Below are 8,104 nucleotides of genomic sequence, written 5' to 3'. Positions count from 1 at the left end.
AGCGCCCTTAACGTGTGGAGTTTACACTAGCTCCAGGTAGTTAATGTCCTAACTGAATTATAGGACATCCAGTTGGTGTCCAGAGAGTTGGAGAATTTCTTGGTGTACAAAACCCACAGGCTGGGTGTCAGAAATGCTGGTGTGAGTAGAAGAAATAGTTTTTCCTCTAACAGGTCGATGGTTATGCTAACGCATTATTCTTTATGTCAACATAAAGAATGTCTAATGCTATTCATGTCTAATAGAGTTGGCTATCTATCTCATAGAATATTTCTAGAAAAATTTCTTTTCAAATAATTTTTAAGTAGATCATTAACAGTGGGGATCTCCCAGTTACCAATGTTATGGTGACAACCACAAGATATATATATTTTTTATATCTATATATAAAATCTATTTTATATTTTATATCTATATATTTATATTTTATATTTTATATAAAATATATCTATTTTATATTTTTGGATTGGATCCTGAATGATTAGACCAAATTAGATCTTTTATATCTATATATTTATATTTTATATTTTATATCTATATATTTATATTTTATGTCTATATATAAAATATCCTGAAAAATAAAATAAAATACCCTGAATTAGGACTCAGTATTTTTTGAGGTGGGCAGTAGTATGATGCAAGTGGAATCTAAGAAAAATCTACATGGCAATGGTAAGAAAGAAAGATTTGAAAGAAGGAGGGGCATGGCCAGGTAACAGACCATGATCTAAATCAGAGTGGATGAAGATTTGAACTCTGGTTAGCAGTCAGGATAGAAGGAAGATATTAAAGAAATCTACATTTTAAAGTTCAGGATTTGAAATCTGAAAAACAAGGAAGGAGCCACAGATGCTAGTTATCATGGAAAACAGTAGCATCTTGATAGAAATAAAGAGATTGGGAGGGACATATGATGAACCCAATTTTGGCCATGTTGAACTTTAAGTAGTGACAGAACATTTGGAGATATGAGGCTGGAACTCAGAAAAGAGATTCAAGCTGGAAGTACATTTGGGTGTCACTAGCAAAATGTTAATTGCTGAAATCATTAGAATGTATGATCTCTTTGATAGAAAAACAGCAACAAAGAAAATCAGAGAAACAGGGGCTGCAGAAGGGAAAAGACTAAAATAGGTTCTTCCCATACTTCTATGCTCAGTTATTAGCAGAAAACATGACCACTTTAGTTTTAAAATTACAGCCAGCAACTTTTATAATGGTGCCTATCTTGCAACGACCCTCCGTCTCCAGGAATGGCTTATGGCTGCAGGGGTGGGGTCCAATGGCCATGCTGCTTCATGACCTTGCATCTTGGGCACCGATGAAGAGAATATAAACCTGGTTCAAGGGAAGGTATTTTCTCTCTCTCTCTCTCTCTCTGTCTCTCTGGCATTTACAACTCAGAATGGAAAGACTTTGCTACCAGGAGTCACATTTATGCTAAAGCCCCATAGAAAAAGTCAACCAAATCCTATCTCTAAGGTCTCTGAAGCTTAATCCCCAAGGTCTGTTTTTCAATTCTCCATAACACATCAGTCTCTTCCAACAAATGCCATCCCTCTCCTTTTTGCTTTCAAGCACTTGAAATCAGTTTCCATTGCTATGAGCAAAACAATTAATACCACTGTCTTAGTCCATTCAGGCTGCTATAACAAAATACCAGAGACTGGGTAAGCTTATAAACAACAGCAATTTATTTCTCTCACATCTGGAGGCTGGGAAGTCTAGGATAGAGGCCCTGGCAGATTTGGTGTCTGGTGAGAACCTACTTCCTGGTTCACGGACAAAGGGTTCAGCCCTCATGACCTAATAACCTCTCAAAGACCCTCCTCTGAACATCATCACAGTGAAAATTAGGTTTCAACACATGAATTTGCCCCATGGGAGGTGAAGATGGGGACCAAACACCATAACAACGACAAATATTTAATGACCATTCCTTCAGCGCTACTCCAACTTTAGTGAGGATATGAATCACCTAGGCATCTTGTTAAATGTAGATTCTGATTTATTGGGCCTGGGGTGGAGTCTGGGATTCTGTATTTCTAACCAGCTTCCAGATGATGCCATTACTGCTGATCTGAAGACACACTTGAAGTAGCAAGGCACCACATAACACTAGCTCTTTCCTCAAGGAACTCATAGTCTGGCAATGCAGACAAGCCACATGCCTGTGAAATAAATAAATAATTCAAGGTATCACAGAAAGTACACTGGAGTGATTTTAGCCTTGGCTCTGTTTAATCCTACAGTGTTCAGAAGCACCTGGAAGGCTCAGTTGGTTAAGCGTTCAACTTTGGCTCAGGTCATGATCTCACGATTCGTGAATTTGAGCCCTGCATTGGGTTCTCTGCTGTAAGCACAGAGCCCACTTCCAATCCTGTTTCCCTCTCTGCCCCTACCCCACACTCTCTCTCAAAAATTAACATTAAAAAAACCTACAATGTTCAAACTTGCAAATCACTGAATCAAACTGGACCTCAGTTTCTGTATCTGTAAAGGGAGAGTGACAGGATGACTATCACATCCTTCTCAACTGTTAAATTCAATCTGTGATTAGAATTAAGATTAATTACACAAACAGGGGTAATTAATGCCAGCTTAGACAATTATCCATTATATGTGTATAATAAGAAAAGCTATTTCTTTTTTTTAATGTTTATTTATTTCTGAGAGAGAAACAGAGAGACAGAGAGCGAGTGGGGGAGGGGCAGAGAGAGAGGGAGATACAGAATCTGAAGCAGGCTTCAAGCTGTCAGCACAGAGCCTGACATGGGGCTCAACCCCACAAACTGCAAGATCATAACCTGAGCCAAAGTCAAGGCTTAACCGATTGAACCCCCCAGGTGCCCCAAGATAAGTTATTTCTAATAAATATACACTTAATGATCTCAAAAATGTGCACAAAATATTGAGTGGAAAATCAGTTTAACTAACAATATCTATAATATTGTCTTATGAATTCATGGTTAATTCTAACTTTTCCTCTTTATCTTTTTCTGGATTCCCTACTATTATAGGTAATATTTTTATAAGAAACCCCAAATCTATATTTTTTTTTAATGTTTATTTATTTTGAGGGATAGAGAGACAGAGTGCAAGTAGGGGAGGGATAGAGAGAGAGGGAGACGCAGAATCCAAAGCCAGCTGCAGGCTCTGAGCTGTCAGCACAGAGCCTGATGCAGGGCTCAAACTCACGAACAGTGAGATCATGACCTGAGCTGAAGTCAGATGCTTTACTGACTGAGCCACCCAGGTGGCCCTAGAAACCCCAAATCTATAAAAGACAGTGCCCATCCTTGTCAATCCCTGACTGTCCCAACCCTACCCAACTGCTCCCCACCTGAGCTCTGAGTTGGGGATGGCTCAGTCTATCAATATATTTGAAGCTTCCTTCTCATGAGTGAACAGAATCCGGAATTCGTTTGTCCAGTGTTCCTGGAGGGAAATGGAGACCCCCAGGAATTCAGTTACCATTTCATCTGACTGGCCTCCTGCCCAGCTTCTGGTTTTCACCCTAGCTCCCTGTTGGGATAGGAGCCCAGCCCTGAACCTTGGCCAAAAAAGCTGTAGCTCTTGCTCCACTTAATTCTGGCCAATCCAGGAGATAAATCCTGCTAGCGGTACCACAACCACTACCCATCTCAGCTTCCCCAGTTACTAGATTGTCTGCTTTAGCCCAGGAGACCTCCCAGAACTGAAGCTTAGATAACAGCTCAGATAATGGGATATCCAGCAAAACCTGAGAAATTCTCCCCCAGGCCTAACACATTAGCCTGCCAAAAGCCTTTACAAATGACTTCTTTACATTCACAAGTAGACTGACCAGAGATACAGCAACACGTTTTGCAGGCTAATTCACTGTATTGACCAAAAAAAGCAGCTGTAGCGTCAGAGGTAAAATGTATGTGCTATCCAATCATGGTGTGAGCACACACTTTTATGTCTCTACCCTTACATCATTGGAAAAATTGTGATCATATAACATCTTTGGGACTTGGCTTCCTCATCTGTAAACTGACTGGACAGCTCTCAAGTCTGTTCAATTAAAATTCTAGATAAATTTCTTTACCAAGCAATTATATTCACTTTTTGGCCCCATCCTGTTTCTCCCATTGTATTCATACTGCTAAGTATAGCCCTGATCTCACGTTATTATTTTTTTAATAGGATAGAACAATCTTACTCTTCACAAAAAGGTTTTCAGTAAATGAGCTTTTCAGTGGAGAAGAGATAACATGAAAATGAGCCTGGAGCCTACAGGAGCAGTAGCTCAGCTCAGGGCCTAAGGTCCTCCTTGCCCAGGTGGTGAGGCAGGGGTGTGTACTCCCCTCCCTTTATTAGCTTATCCTGCTGTGTCCTGATGCCACTCAGACGTTTCATCGTTTTCTGCTGAAGCAGACCTTCTACAAAATCATCAAATTCTATCTTGCACTCTCTCTCTGCATGGATACCACTGATTCCATGTATACACTCTATCTACTCTTTTTCAAAAGCATGACATCGACCTGGAATCTTGTGAGGCTGCTCAACACTTCAGATTGACATCCAATGATCTAAGTTAAGACCCAGCTTTTCTGCACGTCAAAGAAGGGCACGGTGTCCCTCTGTCGTGCCCTTGTCTCCTTGCCGGCCACTGCTACTGGATGATCTCTCCCACTATTTTATAGTTAGTTGTATGTGTGAGTTGTTTGTTTGTTGTTGTTTTTTTTTTCCCCCATGACTTCCTTGAAGACAGAGGTTTTGTCTTCCTTGGTCGTTGCAGCTGAGAGCAAACCAACACAAAATACTCCACTCCACACTTGAACAAAATTTGCGAAATAAGTTTTCTTTATAGTCCTTACCAGTTCCTTGCATCCTGAAAACGTCATTTTCAGATAAAATTTGTCATTTTGAACATGAGAGCAACCTTAAGAATTTTGGCTATTTGATAGCAGGAAAAGGGAGGGGCATGGCAATTATTTTATGAATTAATAGAGTCTACCTTCCTCAAAAACAATTTAGGGCAGGTCACAGTGCCCCAGAATAAGCAAAAAGAGGGGGCAACTGGCAAACTTCACCTTACTGGTGCTCAGAAGCCCTGAAGCTATCTCCCCAGAGAGCAGGGCGAAATCAGCTCACAAGAATTCGTATGATAAGAACAGAGGCACCTGAAAAAGCACCAGAACATCAAGGCTTACAATAAAAGTGTCAGCCTCCTGGTGGAGCTTGAGCTGGGCTGCAATAATTTTCTTCCTGATGAATTGACTTCAAAGATTCCTTGGGTCGCTTGAAGAACATTTGGTAAAATATGTAAATATTAGTTTCTCTTCTTACCTCTAGTAGAGAAAAAGTGCTTTGAAAGCCTAGCAGAGAAGAGAGTTGTTAAAAAATAATTTTCAGAAAATGGTAGAATCATGGCTCCCATACAGCCATTAAAATGAACATGGGTTATAGAGGTTTTTTTTTTTTTTAATCATATGACATGAGGGAACCAGAGAGATGTTATAAACCAGTTCAAAGGAAAAGTCAAAGCAGCACAAATTCACAAGGATTAAAGGAACGTTGTAAATAGGGCCAAACTACTTTTTTCATGTGGCAGAGGAAGTAAATTAAAATCACTGCTGGATCAGACATAATATACGTATCTATCAGTTGCCTACCACTGTGGCAGAATAGCTCAAAGACATTGCACTGGGCTAGAATCTATCTTATCATCTGGAAGGGATTGCTATGCACAAGGCCGGCTTTCCATTGAAACGAAATTTTTTCTACAGAATTTACTTGACCCAGCTGCCCTAACAGCTTTCTTTAACATAACAGATGTTGCGGCCACGCTTTGGCAAGCAAATGACTGTCATGTCATAATTGAATCCTCTACCGGGATCTGAGATGCCAATATTTCATACTGCCTTTTAAAATGCCACACATGGCAGGAAAAAAAAACCTTATTTTTTAAAGTTCCTTAGCAGCCTGACATTCTCTAGTAGATATTCTCTACCTCTGTGAAGAATCAGGACACAGGGTTTTCCTAATAAACAAGGCCAAATTATTTTCTCAAAAAGTAATACTGACTCTGCTCAAATCCTCAGATGAGTATTCACTTGAGACCCTAAGGTCTTGTGCCATAAATGGTGGAAGACAATTTGGGCCTGAGAAGGTTTGAAGGCTGGTGTTAACTATCACCAGGCTTTGTTCACACTTCCAATAACTGCTTCAGGAACAGCATCTCCCTGATGGGCCCACAGTATTTCTGTTGCTTTAGAACTGCTCCTGGGGTACCTGGGTGGCTCAGTAGGTTAAGCATCCAACTTTGGCTCAGGTCATGATCTCATGGTCGTGAGTTTGAGCCTCGTGTCAGGCTCTGTGCTGACAGCTCAGAGCCTGGAGTCTGCTTCAGATTCTGTGTCTCCCTCTCTCTCTGCCCCTCCCCCACTCATATTCACCCTCTCCCTCTCTTTCTCACTCTCTCTCTCTCTCTCTCAGAAACAAATAAACATTAAAAATTTTTTTAAAAAGGGGCACCTGGGTGGCTCAGTCAGTTAAGCATCCGACTTTGGCTCAGGTCATGATCTCACAGTTTGTGAGTTTGCGCCCTGCGTCGGGCTCTGTGCTGACAGCTCGGAGCCTGGAGTCTGCTTCAGATTCTGTGTCTCCCTCTTTGGCCCTCCCCCGTTCATACTCTGTCTCTCTGTCTCAAAAGTAAATAAACATTGAAAAAAAAATTTTTTAATTGTTTTTAAAAATAAAAAAAGAACTGCTCTCAGTGGTGTCTGTGCTTTCTCTTTTATGTCAGTTGCCCAACTGGTAGAAACAAAGGTACAGCCCTGCAAGGTAGACCTTAGATGCAAAGGGAGGAACAGATGAGGAAGCTGAGCTCTTCTTCCCTTTGTCCCCTTCCCCTGGCAATCAGTAACCTCACCCCTTCGCCATCTTCCTCCTGCACCACCATGGGGTTCTCCCCTTGTTATTCTACCTCAGCCCAGGCACTGAAGAGCCTTTGTTCACTATTCCAACTTGTTTTGCGGGCACATCTCTTCTTTGGGTTTCATCCCCTCAGCTCCCTCCAGGAGCTCCACTCTACTCCCTCCTAGTCTTGGCCCCTCCCTCTCCTCAGCAAGGTTTCTCTTATCTTTTTTTCCAGTCAAGGCAGCTGGCAGCTTTCCTCAGAATCTAAAGACTCATGTAATCTTGAGCGAGGCAAAGGCGGCTGGCGGGAGGGATTAGGATCCCCTTCTCTAAGCAGGGAGGAGGGTGGTTCCTAGAGAGCCAGGCACTCTGTAAACTACCAACGGGCTGCTTTGACCATAAAAGCAGTTCAGCCTGGCCTTTGGTGAATGTCTATTTTTTTTTTTTTTTCAGTAGAATTGTATCCTCATGGACCCACCAGCGTAAGTTAACAGCAAAATATACATTCCAATAGCTGAATGAGTTGACCTGTTGTATGGGGTTACTTAGTATTGTTCATTTAAATACTGGAGAATGTCTGTCAAATACAATGGTTTTCGCTGTAGCACAGTTGATGTTAAACTGTTCTGACAGTAAGTAGGCAATAGGTTCAGCAGCTCTAAAGGAAAATCGTGGTCTGTATTAATAAAACCATGTCATCAGCATTGAGAAGGGTGCATTCTCTACTATTTACTATGCCTTGCAGCCTCCTCTCTTTTAACAGCTGTATCAAGTTATATATGATGGATCTATAATGCCAAATTAGGACACTACTCTGTTTTATATACATTTAGAATTGGAATTTTGCCCTACCCATAGGAACTCAGAATGTACACCAGGATTATAGAATTTGATAGATAAATAGATTCATTCAAAAGATACTCATTGAGTGCATTATTGTTCTATGAACCAGAGATACAAAATAAATAAGACATGGTCTCTGTGGAGAAGACAGTGCAAATGAGTATTACCGCATTTTCACAAGGTTAGGATATGACTGTCAGTCATTGTATTCTGGTATCAAGGATTCCTGAAACTTTATTAATTTAAATAGAAATGAAATTCGGTGGTGCTGTTATGTATGATACATGGTCTTATGGGAGCACTAATAAGTGATCTGATCAGAAAATAAAATCACCATAAACCCACATTATTTTAATTCTGATATATTTTTTAA

At 40.7% G+C, this 8,104-nt stretch overlaps 1 pseudogene; it reads right to left on the bottom strand.

Moving 5' to 3' along the window:
• Positions 1-4,278: 4,278 nt before the first annotated feature.
• On the bottom strand, positions 4,279-6,931 carry LOC109246815 (NADH dehydrogenase [ubiquinone] iron-sulfur protein 5-like; annotated as a pseudogene).
• Positions 6,932-8,104: the final 1,173 nt, after the last annotated feature.

This window comes from Panthera pardus, unplaced genomic scaffold (assembly GCF_024362965.1).
Source record: "Panthera pardus isolate Hobbes unplaced genomic scaffold, ASM2436296v1 HiC_scaffold_13, whole genome shotgun sequence".
NCBI lineage: Eukaryota > Metazoa > Chordata > Mammalia > Carnivora > Felidae > Panthera > Panthera pardus.
Note: the sequence above shows the minus strand (reverse complement) of the source record. Positions and strands in the feature narration are given on the sequence as shown.